The following is an 18,175-nucleotide window of genomic DNA, read 5'->3' as shown; positions in this document are numbered from 1 at the left end:
TCTCATCAGATCCTGAATCTGATTTGGCCGCCAAAGATGTGGGTCACCCTCCTGTGTCTGTGACCACACGCCTTGAATCCTCAGATAGTGAGGAGGTTTCCTCCACTTCTGCAACTGCGCACGAAAAGGAGCTGGTGGACGCACTGATTGTATCTGTACTTGAAACTTGAAAGTTGGAGGACGCGGCTGCGACAGAGGCACAGGCTCGCAAGTCATCCAGAGCGGCACATGTGTTCCCTTTCCCCTCTCTTTTTGACAGAATTGTCACTAAAGACACTAAAGCACCCCCTTGGGGTCCCTAAGCGATACCTCTATGAGGAGTCCCTTCAGGTGGTGGACCCTCCGGTTTCCAGATTAAACAAGGCAACCATGATTCCGGTTGAAGATTCCCTGGCCTTTAAGGATCCGGCTGACAGGAAGGCAGAGGCTGTGGCCTGCAATATGTACACCCTGGCTGGTTCGGCACTGAGGCCGATATTTACCATTGCCCCTGGTGTCGCAGACTCTGACCAAATGGGCTAAGCTTTTTCTCTATGACCTGTAGCTCCCCCCTGCCGTTGCTGAGCTGGTGGACCAGCTGGTCTAGGGGCTGCAGTTTATCTGTAATGCCTCTTTGGATTCAGCACCTCTAGTGGCTCGGCTCTCTGTTTTGGCAGTGGTTCTTCATTGTCTCTAGGTTTAAATGCTGGTCTGCGGACCAGACTTCTAAAAATGCCTTGACTGATCTCCCCTTTTTAAGGAGATCGCCTGTTTGGTGCCACCCTGGATGACATAATTAAAGGACTCACGGGGGGGGGGGGGTGGCTTTCTTCCGCAGGCTACTAAGGGCAAGGACCCTCGTCGTAGATGTGGGCCCTACTTCTCGGCTCATAAGAAGTTTTTTTGTCACTCAGGGTCGACTGACAAGGGATCGAAGCCCTTCGGGGGCCTCCTGGAGGATCCAAGTGAACTTGGCCTGGTGACTCTTTCTTCCAACGTGCGACTGTCCCCAGTCAGCTTACAGGCTCTTTTTGGGGCAGTGCAAGACATTTTACTTAAAAGGGAGATTGTCCCGGTTCCGACTTTGGAAAGTTTTCAGGGGTTTTTACTGAAACCTGTTTACAATCCCCAGGAAGGATGGCAAGTTGCTGCCAAAGCCCGCAGAATATTAGCATGCATAAAGAAGGGGATATATTCCAGAGATAAAACTAGAATCCTGTTACTTTATAAAACTCTGGTCTGGCCACATCTGGACAGCTCTGGTCACCAATCCCCAGAAGGGACGTGCTGGAACTGGAGAGAGTCCAAAGAAGGGCAACTAAGCTAATTAGGGGATTGGAAGACCCTAATTACGAGGAGGAATTGCATGCGCTTAACTTTTTTTCTTCCTGGAGAAAAGACGCCTGAGAGGGGACATGATAGCGATTTACAAATACCTCAATGGCGATCCCAGCATAAGAAATAAACTTTTTAGTCTAAGAGAGTGTTGGAGGACACGTGGCCACACAATGAGATTAGAGGAGAAGCGGTTTAACCTTAAGCTGCGTAGGGGGTTTTTCACTGTCAGGGCGGTAAGAATTGTTTCTTCCATGATTGGTGGTATCAGCGGGGAGTATTAGTACTTTTAAAAGACTCTTGGACGTGCATCTCAAAGAAAATAATCTATAGGGTTATGGGAAATGAATATAGTCACTGACACACACACCGACACAAGTTGAACTGGATGGACTGTGGTGTTTATTCACCCTTACCTACTATGTAACAATTCTGGACCTCAAGGCGCTGAACTGCCTTGTGCGGGTGCAGAAGTTCAGAATGGAGTCCATTCGCATGGTGGTGGCTTCCCTGCATCAGGGGGATTTTCTTGCCTCCATCAACATCAAGGACACTTGCCTTCACATTCCAATATGTGTGTCAGTCACCAGCGCTTCCTCCGCTTTGCCGTAGGAGAGGAGCATTATTAGTTTGTGGCATTACCCTTTGGTCTCGTCTCTGCTCCTCAGATCTTCACAAAAGTGTTAGCCCCGTTGCTTGCGTTGTTACGCCAATGGGGGATGGCGGTACTGGGCTACTTGGACGACCTCTTTCTTCAAGAGGAGTCTCCTGCTCTGGTGGAAAACCTGTAAATCCCCATACGAACTTTGAAGGAGTTTGGCTGGATTCTGAATTTTCAGAAGTCTGCTCTGGTTCCGTCTGGACTAGTCTTCCTGGACTATCCAGGTCTCCCTCAGGACTCTGCTTTAGCCACAGTGCTCCTTCCTCCAGACAAACTCCAGGCTGCAATTTGTCTGCTGCTGTCCAGCAGATGGTCATCCCTCTGGACTTGCATGCGGGTGCTTGGCCTGATGGTCTACCTTCGAGGCGGTTCTGTTTGCACAGTTCCATGTGAGGTCCCTGCAGGGGAGATTCTGGCCAAATAGGACAAGAATCCGCAGTCTCTGAACAATCAGATCCGGCTGAACTGGGGAACGAAAGAGTCCCTAATATGGTGGCTTAGTTCTCCGGTGCTACCGTTAGGCAAATCCTTCCATTTGTTTTGGATAGTGGTCACTAAGGATGCCAGCCTGTCTGGCTGGGGAGGCGTCCTCGTCAAAAATTCCGCCCAGGGGATCTGGACACTGGAGGAGTTCAGACTACCGATCAATGCCTTTGAACTCCGAGGGATCAGACTGTGCCTGGATCATTGGATGGATCATCTTCAGGGATGTCCGGTGCGCATTTATTTGTACAATGCCATGGCCGTGGCTCATGTCAATCGCCAGGGGGCACAAGAAGTGTTCTGGCAGCTCTGGAGGTAGCTGGCATTCTAAGGTGGGCAGAAGGGTTCGTTCCAGCCCTCTCCGCCGTACACATTCCAGGGGTGGTAACCTGTTAGGCGGATTACCTCAGTCGGCAGGCGTTGGACCAAGGGAAGTGGTCCCCTTATCCGGAGGGGTTTCATCAGTTGCGTCTCCAGTGGGTTATCCCCCAGGTGGATCTGTTGGCTCAACAGAAAGGTGCAGAGAGTTGTGGCTCGATCACAGAATCTTCTGGCGCTTGGCAAAGGGGGGGGGGGCGGTGCGCCTTCCCTTCTCTCAAGCTTCTGCCAAGACTTCTACACAGGTTCGAGGCAGAAGGGATTGTGGTCATATTAGTGGCCCCGGACTGGCCTCGTCTGGCTTGGTACACCGATCTGGTGCCGCTGGTCGCCGACGTTCCTTGGAAGTTTCCTCTCAGGGAGGATCTGCTGTCCCAAGGACCAATCTTCCATCCGCTTTACAGTTGCTGGCTTTAATCGCTTTGCTGTTGAACGCCAGGCGCTGATGGATAGAGGTTGTCTGAGTCAGTGATTCCAACACTGTTCAAAGCTAGGAAATCTACTTCTAGGAAGATCTATCATCGTACGTGACGTACATTGCGTGGTGTGAGTCTTTTGGGGTCGCTCTTCTTTTTTTTTTTTTTTTCATTGGCTTGGATCTTGACCTTCATTCGATGGGGTGGGGTTGAGCAGAAATTGGCCTTAAGTATTATCAAGGGTCAGGTGTCGGCCTTAGCGGTCCTCTTTCAAAGGCCCTTGGACACATACACCCTAGTACGTACTTTTCTTCAGAGTGTTAGGCACTTGACCCCTCCAGTGCGGTTTCTGTTGCCACCTTGGGACCTCAACTTGGTGCTCTCAGTCTACCAGAAGCCTCCTTTTAAAACTCTTCGGGAGATTCCCCTGCTTACGCTGTCGGAGAATGTGGCCTTTTTGGTGGCTATCAGCTCTGTGCACAGGGTGTCGGAATAGGCGGTGCTATCCTGTCCACCTTGGTGTTTTACAACATAAGGTGGTTCTTCACCTCTGTCCGTTTCTGTCGTTCCTTCCTCAGGTTGTTTCTGATTTTCATTTGAATGAAGACATTGTGTTGCCTTCCCTGTGTCCCAGGCCAAAACACCCCAAAGAAATTGCTTTGTATGTTTTTTTTTTTAAGGAAGTCAGACTCACTATTTGTGCTCATGGATGGGCCTCGGAAAGGGTTGTCTGCCTCCTCTGTGACCATTTCCAGATGGATCAGACAGATGGTGATCCAGGACTATTTCATCAAGAGTCGGGTTCCTCCTTTCCCTGTCGAGGCGAATTCTACTCGGGCCCTCAGTGCATCCTGGGCCTGCCACCATCAGGCGTCAGTGACGCAGGTTTGCAAGGCGGCGATCTAGTCGTCGGTGCACACTTTCACAAAGTTCCACAAAGTGGATGTGTTGGCATCTGCGGAATCTTCCTTTTTGTTACTGTTTAGAGTACCTGGTTCTCTTTGAGGGTGTATTGTTGTTTTTTTTTTTTTTTTTTTTCCCAGATGAACTCCCAGTTGTTTTGGTTGAGTGCCTGTTTCACCCGGTTGGCTATAGTTAGCCTTAGGTGTTTCTTTTTCGCTGTTCCCACCCCTCACATTTAACACTGCTTTGGGATGTCCCAATAGTTAAGATCAGGAGCGGTGTCCGTCAATGAACGAAAGACAAATTGGGATTTTTAAGTTACCGTAAAATCTATTTCTCTGATGTTCATTGAGTGACACAGCACCCACCCCTCTGTGGAGTAGTAATTCTTGTGATACTGCTTGTAACAAAACTGAGTATCTATAGCAGAGAGAGAGTATAGCCCCTGGGACTGCCCAAAGGCGTAGCCAGACTTTTTTTCTGCCTAGTGTCCTACTCCCTATAGTGGACAGTATAACCCAATGTTTAAAAAGATCAGGAGCTTTGTCCGTCAATGAACCTCAGAAAAATGGGTTTTACAGTAGGTCAAAAATCCAATTTTTTTTTTTTCCTTTTACTGTTAGATAAATATATATAACGTAATGAAAGCTGAAGCACTTTATTCATTACTGCACATCCAACCCTACTGAATTACTTTTATTTTGCTTATATTAAAATATTTTGGCATTCTTTTGTTTTTTACTCCTATATTGTATACCTTGCAATATAGGAGATTGAGAGATTCTTTACCAGTGTTGCCTATTTTTAGTTGTGTTTTTTTTTCTTATCCCAATTACCAGATCTTTACATTTTTGCCTTTTTCAACATGTCTACGGCAACCAATTTACTATAAACCGAGGCCCTGTTGACACTGTATTTTTGGTGCTTTTTGTGGGGAAACTGCACACACACAATCAGATCTGACATTCTAGTCAATTGTACTTAATTTTTAAAACAACCTTAAAATGTTTGATGCTTGCATTTCAGTTTACATTGCAGTCGCCTTAGATTATTGAATATAATGGGCCAGAAATATAGAGGCAGACATTGCGGATTTTCAGAAATTGCTAGTTAACTGGCTGTGTCCCAGTCTGGAATACTTAGAAGTACCTGACCCAGTAAAATAAAAACTGTTTTTTTTTTAAAGAAAACTTTGGCAATGACCTATGTCAATTCTTAGTACAGGTGTCCTTTAATAGCTGATGTAGTAGGTTTAAGCTGAGCATACTACTCATCTTGGCATTAAATACGTGAAAATGTCAGTTTTTGGTGTGTATGTGTGTGTCTATCTATCTATCTATCCTTTGCTCCAGTCAGTTAATAAAGTATTATCATTTTTTTTTCTTCTTTTCAGGATTCCCTAGCCCTATGGTCCAGTACTATACCTGCTTTTAGAGTGATTTTTGGATAAGGTAAGATTTGTTTATAATTGGGGAAAATATGCTATATGTTTTAGAGTTCTGAGAATTGTTCTGTGTAAGATGTGTAAGTCTATGTATAGACAAAAAAATTTTTTTTGGGTAGTTTTAGGAAAGGGTTAAAACGAATTTGTGTGTGTGTTTGTTTTTTTTTCATCTGTCTTTGGGGAGGCTTTCTTTCATTTTCCTGTCCTGGGGATGCAACAAGAAGTCAGAGGAATTCTCTCCAAAGTGAGAAAATCACCCCATTTTCCCAAGAATGAATGGGTATCCCAATTAAAGTACCCCACCCCTCTTTCATTCTGATGGAAACATTTTTATTTCCTATAATTGCCTCTGTGACAGTGATCACCAGGGCAAATAGGGTTAATCTACCCAACAGGGACAAGGAAGCAATAAAGTCTAGATAGTGGTTCTAGCTGTTCGCTACTCTATCCAAAATAAAGTAGAATTGTGTGTGTGTGTGTGTGTGTGTGTGTGTATGTATGTGTATATATATATATATATATGTGTATGTGTGTGTGTATATGTATGTGTGTGTATGTGTGTGTGTATATGTATGTGTGTGTGTGTGTGTGTGTATATATGTATGTGTGTATATATATATATATATATATATATATATATATATATATATATATATATATATATATATACGCCTTTAGGAATAACAATTCCTAAAGGGATTTAGAATATCTGTTTAGATTGTTATTGCTTTTTGTGCCCTTTACCTTCTCTTGTTGTAATTTACCATTTTACATTTACGAAGGTGAAAATAAAATGCCAAAATGTGTGTAGTCCATAGAGCAGTAGTATAGAGGAAATCTTCCAATGGGCACACCAGTTCCAGTGACAACCAGGGATTCCCTGTAGCTTCCTGTTTTTTGGATATGGGACAGGAAATGAAGGTAAATTCCCCAATGGGATGGGACACACATGCCAAAAAAAAAAAAACCCTGACTGGGGGAAAAAAAAAGTTTCTCTTTCGTTCATTGACGGACACAGCTTTATATCTTTATTGACCGATAGGTTATGCTGCTCCTCTTAGGAGTAGGGCACGAGGCGGAAAAGGGGTTAAAAAAGCTTGGCTACGCCTATAGGGCAGTCCCAGGGGTTATAATCCCACTTCCTGCTATAGGATCTCAGTTTTTTTTGCCCAGTCAGGAGTAAGGACCTAGCTCCTTGCTGGGATCTATGGTCCCGGCATTTTTTCCTTTTTTTTTAAACGGAAATTTTTCCTTTTTTGTGCTTTTTCTTCTACAATCAAGTCTGTTCCTGTGAGAACTACAATCAGCTGCTGGACTAGGTGACGCACTGGAGGTCCTAGGTCCTTCCGCTCTCCTCAGTCTGACATGAGTCGCAGTGTACCTCTGGCCCGCAGCACCCCCCCGTTCCAAGATGGGGAGGTGATCTGTCTGGAGTGGTGCCTGCCCGATTCCAAAGGTGTGGTGAGTAGTGTCCCCTCTCTCCCTTGGGAAAATTTGTGGTGGACCGGGGTCGGTGGGCCCACTGTAGGTCCTTCCTACAGATGAGTGAGAAATGTTACTGTATTAAACTGTTGATTTCTCTCTCTGTGGTGTTGGTAAGCTGTGGCTGGATGGGGGAAGGGAGCACGCCGATGGCGGCTCCACTTGCCTTTTGTGTGGTATTTGTCCTGGTGGGTCCCAGAATCGCACGCCTCGCTGCGTAGTGCCGCCATTTTCTGGTGGCTGCATACATGGGCCGGGCTGCCATGTGTTTAGTGGTTCCTATACTGTACATGCAGGGGTCCTTTTCTTGAGGCGGGGGGCCTGTAGTGATAGCTCAGCCGTTTCCTCTTTCCTATTAAATGGAGTGTAGCAGGCTGTTGGCACTTCCATCTCCCCCTAAGTCGGTTGGTGGTAAGTTCCTGGGGCGATATAGCTCCTTGTTTCTGCTCTAACAGCGCTGCTGTAGTGCTATCAGTGCAATGGTGGGGGTTTTTTCACAGCGTTTCTACATTACTTTTGCTGGTGGTCCCCAGGGTACCATGGTGGCTCTAGAGCATGTGTCGCTGCCGGACCCTCTGGGTCTTAGTCTACCCTGGCCGCCATAACGGTGGTCCTGCAGTCATTGGTGTCAAAAGTAGACATGGCTCTCCAAAAGAAACCTAGTAAAAAGTGCCCTCTCCATTCACCTGCTTCCTCAGACTGTGAGGCTGATTTGGTCGCCACGGACGCATGCATTGTATCAGTGCGGGAGGTTTTAAAAATGGAGTAGGCAGCTAATTGTGTGTCGGCCGCGCTGGTGCAATTTGGCACCTGCAGACCATCCAAGGGGATTAAGGTGTTCCCTTTCCCTGCCTATTTGGACGAGATTGTCGCGAGTCAGTGGGGTTCCCCGAAACGCATGGTTGGGATACCTAAGCGCTTCGCTAGCAGGTATCCGTTTGTGGAGTCCCTCTTAAAGAAACTGACAGTTCCACCGGTGGTGGATTCTCAGGTTTCTAGGTTAAATAGTCATGTTGCTACCAGTGGAGGACGTTCCATCCTTTAAAGACCTTGTAGCTAGGAAGGCTAAATCTCTGGTCTACTTTTACTGTAGCAGGTTCAATCTTGAGGCCGGTGTTTGCCATAACCTTGGTCTCCCAGACCTTAACAGAATGAGCAAAGTTTTGGGGTCAGGATTTTGAAGGCGGTCAGCATCCTCCTGAGCTGGTGGACCAGTTGATACAGGATCTACAGTATATTTGTGTTGCCTCACTGGACGCGACCCCCTTAGCCTGCAGGGTGTCGGTGACAGCGGTGACTCTGCACCGCATGATCTGGTTGAAATGCTGGTCTGCAGACCAGGCCTCCAAACAGGTGCTGACAGATCTGCCCTTCGTGGGGACCGCTTGTTTGAAGTTTCAATGGAAGAGATCATTAAAGGTCTCACGCGAGGCAAGAGTACCCTGCTCCCGCAGGTTGCAAAGAGCATAGAGCCTCGCCGCAAACGTGGTCCTGTCTTCTCGGCCCAGAAGCGGCCCTTTCATCCTGCTGGGTCGCAGGACAAGGGTTCTAAATCTTCCCGTACCTTCTCGGGAGGTTCCAAGAGACCCTGGGTTGGTAAGTCTCTAAAGCGGGCTCCGCTAGCCTCACAGACGAGCCCTTTTCTGCCTGAAGGGACGCCCCCCTAACCCGTACACAGGGTGTAGGGACGTCTTTGCTTATTTCAGTATCCGTGGACCTCCTTCGTTCAAGTCCACGAGTTGATCCGGTTCGGTTACAAGATCAAGTTTCGGTCCTTGCCCCCGGCAAGGTTCTTTCCTTCCAACCTGCTCCTGTCCCCGGATTCAGGGTCTTCTTGGGGCTATTCAGCATCCGCTGTCACAAGGAGACATTGTACCAGTCCCAGAGTCTGAACGTTTTTAGGGGTTTTATTCAATCCTATTTATGGTTCCCAGGAAGGAGGGCAAGGTCCGTTCAATCTTGGACCTTAAGGCCCTTAACCGCTTTTTGCAGGTTCAGAAATTCAGAATGGAGTCTATTCGCACAGACGCTTGCCTCCATATCCCAATATATGTAGGGCATCAGCGTATTCTTCGTTTTGCCGTAGGCGAGGAGCACTATCAATTTGTGGCATTACCCTTTAGTCTCACCCCAGCTCCTCGGGTGTTCAAAAAAGTGTTGGCTCTGGTGTTTGCCTTAGGCAGTGGGGAATCTCAGTACTGGGGTACCTGGACAAGCTCCTTCTGAGAGCAGAGTCTCCGTCTGACCTGAAGGAAGATCTGGACATCACCGCGCAAACTCTGCAAAAGTTCAGCTGGCTGAATTTACAGAAATCAGCTCTGACTCCGTCCAACAAACTGGACTACCTGGGTCTGACTCAGCCCGGGTGTTTTTTCTAGAAACAAAGCTGCTGAAAATGCAGCAGGCGATTCAGCTCTTGTTATTCACCTGCTGGTCCTCTCTCAGGATTTGAATGCAAGGGCTAGGCTTGGTGGACTCTACCTTCGTGTTGGTTCCTTTGCTCAGTTCCATACCAGACCTCTGCAAAAAGAGATTCAAGCAAAATGGGACAAGAATCCACCGTCCCTGGACAATCTGATCCTGTTGAGCCGAAGTACGAGGGGATCCCTAATTTGGTGGCTTTGCTTTCCGGTGTTTCAGCAGGAAAAGCCCTTCTTTCCCCTGTACGCTCTCTCTCGTCCCCCCACAAAGACAGGAGGAGATCATGGTGAAGGATTGGAGGGATGGGGTGAAGAAGAGGAAGAAGTTGTTTGTCTAGTATAGAGAAGACTTTCTAAGCTACATATGCAGCTAGCCAGGAAATGAATAATATCAAAGATAAAGATATTTAACATACTATTAATAGAAAGAAATGTCATTTTTGACTGGAGTTTCCCTCTAACTTTGAGATCACTACTGTATGCAGATTAGATTAGCCTTGTTGGGAATTTAGTCTTATTAGGAAAATGTGCAAATGTTTTTCTAATATTAATGACTGTGTTGAGTTAGCAAGTTCCAAACGTATCCAGTCTCAAAACTGCATAAACCTGTAAAATGACAAATAAGCTACTGCATTTTTAAAAGCATGTGTATGTTGAGGGTATGTAAAATTTACAATAGACTTAGTGTACCCCACTTTACTTACCTCTGTGGGTGCTGAGGTGTTTGTGCCTGTGCAGTGGTCTGGGGATTTATGCACTGCAGAGAGGAGGCAAAAGCTGGGATTCGCTTTTTTTTTTTTTGTGCAAAGGTGAACCTAAACTTTATCCCTTTTGCCACTGATGTATTGCGCATGGGGGTGGCAGCAGGGGTTTTACACACTTTCATCGGCTGCTGCTGCCTGATCACTTTTACACAGCCTGGTAATGTCTGGTTCGAGAGGAGTAAAGCCATACTTTTTGGTTACATGTCATATGCCTGTATGAATTGGGAAGAAGCTGATGGAACACTATCTAGATTCCGTCACCGATCTATACTCCATCCAGCTTCATTGGAGGATATATGATTAAAGAGGACCTGCCACCAAAAAATCATCTTAAAGGGGCCTTTTCGTCCCTTATGTGCTTAGGGGAAAAAAAAACAGAATTCGAGTAAAAATGTAAAGTTCCACCCATTACATTTTTAAAATCCCCTCTACCTGAAGGAATGGAATAGAAAACAAAAAGCGGATCTCTGGTGATATTCATGGCTTCTGCAGACTGTCAGTGTAGCTGTCTTCCCGTACCTGTTACAGGCAGGCAGTTCCTGAATGTCAGGAAGAATGAATTACCTAGAGCGCTCATCATTGCTCATTAACCACTTCTGGACCAGAAGATTTTCCCCCTTAATGACCAGGCCATTTTTTTTTTGATTTGGCACTGCGTTATTTTAACAGACAATTGCACATTCATGCAACGCTGTAACCAAATACATTTTTTCCCCCCAAATAGAGCTTTCTTTTGGTGGTATTTGATCAACTGCGATTTTTTTTTTTTTTTTTTTTTTTTTTTTTTTTTTTTTTTTTTTTCGCTATGAACAAATAAGAGCAAGAATTCTGAAGAAAAACACAATTTTTTTTACTTTCAGCTATATAACCTTTTCCTCAAAAAAATAAAAAAAGTACATTTTTTTCATAATTGCAGGCCAAATTGTATTCTGCTACATGTATTTGGTAAAAAAAAAATCCCAATAAGCGTATTTTGATTGGTTTGTGCAAACTAGGGGAAAGACTTCTATTCTTTATTTTTTCTACTAGTATTGGCGATCAGCGACATTGTGGCAGACAGATCAAACCCCTAACTGACATTTTTGACACTTTTGGGGGGGGACCAGTGATATTACTACAGTAATCAGTGCTAATAATATGCATTGTTACTGTAATAATGACACTAGCAGGGAAGGGGTTAACCCAGGGGCGATCAAAGTGTTAAATGTGAGCCTAGGGGGTGTTTTCTTAATGTGAGAGATGAGCTTGTGAATTCAATACAAAGACCTGTGTTCCTAAATAGGAGGAACACAGGAGCTCTGTATTGATTCCTGAGGGAGCAATGATTGATCGCTGTTCTCTCTTCACGGGGAGCAATGGCGGCTGTCCGTGGATTGGCTTCCCAGCTGGTGAGTAGGCGAGCGCTCCCAGGATTGCTCCCGCGAATTGCCGTACAGCTATGGCGATTTCATAGGAACCTGTGGCCCTGCCACCGTATATATAGGTGGTGGCTGGTCGGCAAGTTGTTAAGAACTAGAAGTCGTCAGTAGTTCCCCCATTCACAGAAATCTGTGAATGAATGATGCAGCCAGGTGGGCGAAGCCCTGCACAGCCACTTTTTATTATAAATTGTGACAATGGGTGCTGGGAGAAGATTCCTTGCCTGCTGTCACAAGGGGGGCTCAGAGGGTGCGGGGGCTGCTTGTTTAGTAACATTTTACACCCTGTATGCAGGTGTAACAGGTTATGAAAGGTGAACTTCGTCTTCACCTCTAACCTTTGGACCTATTGGGACATTTAGAGTGTTATTGCGTGGCATAAAAATGAACACCACAATTTTGTTCTCTAGGGTGTCTTTCTGAAAATATATACCGTTTTGGGGGTTTTATGTAGGGCTGCAACTAACGATTGTTTTCATAATCGATTAGTTGGCCGATTATTGCTTCGATTAATCGGATAAAAACCTAAAAAAAAAAAAAAAAAAGTGTATAATTTAGTTAATATTCTTGAATATCTATATGTAGTGGTAAATAGAACTATCCAGCTATATAGTTGGATATTTAATCCACTCTGAGACAGATATATGTATTATTAGAGGTTTAAATGTGGTACACATCAGACTCCGAGATCAATATTTTTAAAAGACCTAAAACACTGTTTTGCAAATTTTCAGACCGGATTTGTATATAATCATGATAGACTCCCTTATAAGCGCCGGTTCACATACACGCGACGCTACTTCCCGGGGCGACCTCCGAGATCGCGGTGCGAGCAGCGCGCCGTGACCTCGGAGCGGCCGCCACGGACTTCATAACATTGAAGTCTATGGCGGTCGCCTCCTGGTCGCCCCAAAGAAGCTCCGGACCCTTTTTCTAAGTCGGAGCGACTTGTGTCGCTCCTATTAGAACGGGTCTGCAGCTTCCCTATGGGAGGCGACCTGTGAGGAGACCAGGTCGCCTCACAGGTCGCCTTAGTGTGAACGGGGGCTAAATAAGCAGGTAGTTTGATACAAGCTCCCTGTGCCTGCTGTCCCTTATGCTGGTAATACACAAACTAAATTTTTTTTAGAAAATTTTTAAAAACATTCATCCGATTTTTCTAAACATTAGTGTATATTGGTGTCCGGTGTCAACCACAGTGACAGGAAAATTTGAAGGAGCAGAATAGAAAACTTCTCGATCAAACAAATCTTCAAATAGTGTATGTGGTTTTTGCTCAGAAGTTTTATTCATTTTAAAATTTATTGTTAAAAGCAAGTGGAATTTTCAAACAACACTCGTCCATTCAACAAATATACAAATCATTTTTGAACAAATATAGATGCAAATATTTTTGTCCAAAAATCCAATACATGTATGGGAAGCAGAAGACCTTTAGTAGCAGCAGCATGTTTTTTTTTTTTTTTTTTTCATGTGTATGTATATGAAGAAAATATGCTCAGAAGTTGGATATGCAGGATATTTTAACTGGAGTCAGACATGAAGGGTGGAGGGGGGAAAATAACATTTATATATTAAAGTATTACTAAAAGCTGAGACTTTTTTTTTTTTTTTTTTTCATGGATATAATAATTTTAAATACAGTATAATGCACAATACTAATAAACTTTTACTTTAAATGTTGTAATGCCTTATATCACCTCTAGTCTATCGGCCTCCACCTTCTCTGGGTTCAGATGCTGATCTTCCTAGCACAGAGCCCTTACAGTGATTGTAAACGTTGGATTCTTTTCTTTTTAACAACAATCTTGTAATACTTATCCTCTCTGTGTAATGATTTTTCACAGAGCAGCACTGATTCTCCTTTTCTGCCCCCCCCCCCCCCATGGCACTTCCAGCCCCTTCTGCCTTCAAAGTGCCCCTATAGGAAGCAGCAAAATATAGTACTGTACAGAGTGTCCCTATAGCAAGGTTAAAAAACCTCTGCCTTTTAGAATCACTTGGTTCTTTCTCTTGCCCAGGACTACATTTCCCATGAGGCATTGCTCCTCACACATTCACAAGTTCTGTCATCTACTGACATGTATGGATGGTGTACTGAGCTGTATGTGCGTTGCACTGTATTTTCTGATATGTAAACAAATAATGCATTCTGTATGAAGGACAACGAATCGGCTGACGATTAATCGATTACGAAAATAGTTAACTATTTTCATAATCGATTAGTTGACGATTATAATCGGTTATTTGTTTCAGCCCTAGTTTTATGTAATCTTCAGGCCAAAAATAATTTTAGGTAGCGAAAGGGTTAAATGAACATGCACAGTAGTGTACTACAAATGCATTAAAGTGTGTCATGGTGGGCTGAATTGACAAAGTAAGTTGTGGGATGTGTGTGTTTCTTTTTTTGTGTTAGCATGTTGTATGTTCAAAATAAAGAACAGACTATGTTAACACAGCTTAGTGCAGAAAAGTTAAGTATGAAGGAGTCCTTAAAGAGGAACTTAACTCTCCACATAAATATTGCCCATAAAGCATTGTTTTATAATAACCTGTAAGAAATAGATGGGAACTTGTATGTTGTGTTTTTTTTTTTTTCTCTCATCTTGTGTCCTTACTTCCTCATTCCCTGCACGTTGACACCTTGGATATTTTTGTCGTTGATCCCAGTAGTCCTTTTTTATTTTTTTTCTCTTGCAGAGTTTGTTTTTATAGCAGAAGATATTGCATGTCTCTTCTGCAATAATAGCCTGCTTGCTTGCAGTCTGTTGTAAAATGCCTTCAGATGTGTGTGTGTGTGTGTGTGTGTGTGTGTGTGTGTGTATATATACATATGAAACCACACTTCCCGGTAGCGGGCCCAAATTTGCATCGCCAGCGACTTGCTTTCACTGTAATTATGCACAATGGGAGCTGATCAACAGGTACCGCAGACTTTGTCTGCTGTTCGTTATACAGGCAGTACACCATTCTGTCAGTAGGGGAAGGCATGAATCCTGTGTTCTGCTGCTGTCAGTTACAGCCACTGTGCCAATCAGGAGAGAGAGGGGGTGGGGTCAAGCTGCAGCGTAAATGGACTCGCAGAGTCGCAGCTGAGAAACGAGCCTACTTGGGTGCCCTTCCATTTCAAGCTGCTTGCTCTGGGGCACTCGGCACTCGGAAGGGGTCAAAAGCGCTGAAAAAGGACCCAAGAGGAGGATTGGGGCTGCTCTGTGCAAAACCACTACACAAAGCAGGCAAGTATGACATGTTTGTGTGTTGTGGTGTGTTTTTTTTTTTTTTAATATTATTATTTATTGATTTTTGGAATTTGAATACCACTTTAACTTTTAAATATCTAACTGGAGGTTTGCTTTAGTGCATGTAGTTTTTTATTTTTTTTCTTCCTCTTCGTACTTGGTTTTCAAACCAGTTCAAAGAGTTGTTGCATAGCAACCATGTTTCACTTGGTAGCTTACAGTAGAATACTATCTATTTATCTATCTATCATCTAATTGATTTTTATGAGCAATACTATCACTTTTATCTACAGTTGAGATTTTGAGTATATGATCGACATTCTCTGTAATTTTCGGTATTGAGCATTAAAATGGATTGTAATATTTTTAAAGCTGTTGTCAGTCTGGTAATCTGTATAATAGACTGCATTTCGAATGAGTAAGGTTGGGTTCACATCGGTGTGTCGACGTTGGTACAATGCATTGATGTGCAGGGTTTTTTTTTTTTTTTTGTTTCTAAAGTAGTATCCAAAATACACTTTACGATGTTCCATCCATGACCACCCAGTGTACCTAAACACGTACCTATTGCAAACTATGGGTTTCACCTTGTTGCATTTTGTCTGTGTTGGTTGACGCAGCCTATCACAGGTGGTGTTAATTAGCCCCAATTATAACCATTTAGGGCTGTTTCACATTGATGCATTTCAATTGAATTACAGTAGAAGGTGCCTTTTTGGTGTACTTTTAAAAGATGCAGCATACAGAACTTTTCAAAGCCCTGTGTGTGTGTGTGTGTGTGTGTGTGTCCTTCTTTTTTTTTTATATATATATATATATATATATATATATATATATATATATATATATATATATATATATATAAGCTTTTTGCCTTTTTGTCCTGAGTGTGATTTTACAGTTATTTTTGTTGCGTGTTGTGTCTAAATTGGAAAAGGCATTGTCAAGTTCTTTGTTTTGTATTTGGCACAAGCGACACTTGCCGTTTTTACCAGATGTGGTTTTATTTTGAAATCACTGGAAAACCTTTAAATGCATTCGTTGTGTGTCTATGTATGATGGTATGTGTGTTGATGCATTTCAAGGAAAAACACATCTGATAAAATAAGCCAGATGTTTTAATGGCCATTAACTTTGATGTGACTTTGCCTTGATACAGTAAGTGAAATTGACAACGTTCCATATGAAGGCAGCACTAGATATTTTTTGCTATGCATATGCCTTTTGTTTTACAAAATGTAAACATACAATAAAGTGTTGTTCCAGCCTGGGGGAAAAAAAAATTAAGTCAGCTGCTACAAATACTGTAGCTGCTTACTTTTAATAAGGACACTTCCCTGTCCAGGGATCCTGCAATGTTGGCACCCCAAGCCGATTCGTCCATTGGCTTTGGGTACAGGCGCCGGCATTGCAAGTAAGGGAAACCGGCAGTTAAGCTTTCATGCTTCTCAGCCTGTTTCCTACTGCGCATGCACGAGTTATGCTGCACTTTCTGAATGATCCCGTCGTCTTCTGGGGGACACACAGGTCCCAGAAGGTAGTGTGTGGAAGAAGTAGGGGCCAGGCATGACAGGAATCACTATGAGGTGATCTTACCAGGAAGTGGAAGCGGGTCCCTTTCAAAACGGGTATCCCCCCCCCCCCCAAAAGTGACAAATGTGGCAGCGGAGGTGGGTGCACACAAGCTGAGCTTACCTTTTTGGATAAAAAAGAAATAAATATGTAGCGCTAAAACATTATGAACAAAGTCCATAAATGAAGTCCATTTCCACCAGTGATATTGCACGGTACCAATTTTCAGTAAAGTGAAAGGAATCCACCACCAAAAGGAGTGTTCAAAACACGCTTACCAGATAGTTATGTATATTGGGCCTTGAACTATCATAGAACTGCAACACACTCGGTGACGAATTGGACCGGACCTCTTCACAAAGATGAATCCCAGAATTGGTACCTAGACAGTATACCTTAAGGGAGCCACTCAAAAGAAGGAAATAAAACCCCTCATAGTGCAGTCATTTCCATAAACTTTATTGGATGGAAAGCAAAGATATATATAGCACTCACATTTGAGAAGGGTATAGTGTGCGAATCACACGCCGACCTGTGTGGTTCCAAATCGGTTAGCAAGATAGCAGCCAATGTCCTCTATTGCATGTAGGCGTCCAGCAAGGGCGGCCCGACGCGGCGTTTCGTCACATATGACTGACGTCAGTCATGTGTGACGAAACGCCGCGTCGGGCCGCCCTTGCTGGATGCCTACATGCAATAGAGGACATTGGCTGCTACCTTGCTAACCGATTTGGAACCATGCAGGTCGGCGTGTGATTTGCACACTATACCCTTCTCAAATGTGAGTGCTATATATCTTTGCTTTCCATCCAATAAAGTTTATGGAAATGACTACACTATGAGGGGTTTTATTTCCTTCTTTTGAGTGGCTCCCTTAAGGTATACTGTCTAGGTATCAATTCTGGGATTCATCTTTGTGAAGAGGTCTGGTCCAATTCGTCACAGAGTGTGTTGCAGTTCTATGATAGTTCAAGGCCCAATATACATAACTATCTGGTAAGCGTGTTTTGAACACTCCTTTTGGTGGTGGATTCCTTTCACTTTACTGAAAATTGGTGCCGTGCAATATCACTGGTGGAAATGGACTTCATTTATGGACTTTGTTCATAATGTTTTAGCGCTACATATTTTATTTCTTTTTTGTTATATACATATGCTCAGTGTATGATTTGAGTGTAGCTGCTTTGGTAATTATTTTATTGTGCGTTCAATCGCTTACTTTTTAAGTTTTTTTTAAGCGCAACTATACCCATATTTTATTTTCCCTTTTTGGATGCTTTAAATGGTAATACCATATTTACTACTTTGGTTTCCCATCTGAAATGAAATTGTAGTTCTTCTATACTTCTAAGAAGATCTACCACTGTACATGGAAGTCGTACATTGCGTGGTGCGAGTCTCTTGGGGTTCATCCTCGCTCTTTGCTTGGATCTTGACCTTACTTCAACGGGGGGTTGAGCAGAAACTGGCCTTAAAGAGGAAGTAAACCCTCCTCTGACACTTGTACCTATAGATAAGAATATGATAAGGCTTACCTATAGGTACTGTAAATATCTCCTAAACATGTACCGTTCAGGAGATATTTACCTTGGATGCATCCAGTGACGTCACTGGCGCATGCGCTCTGAAGGAACGGCCGCTGGTGCCGTTCCTTCAGAACTCCGTGCCGTGACCGTCGGCT

Source organism: Pelophylax lessonae (assembly GCF_965119305.1).
Source record: "Pelophylax lessonae genome assembly, chromosome: 3".
In the NCBI taxonomy this organism is placed as follows: Eukaryota; Metazoa; Chordata; class Amphibia; order Anura; family Ranidae; genus Pelophylax; species Pelophylax lessonae.
Note: the sequence above shows the minus strand (reverse complement) of the source record.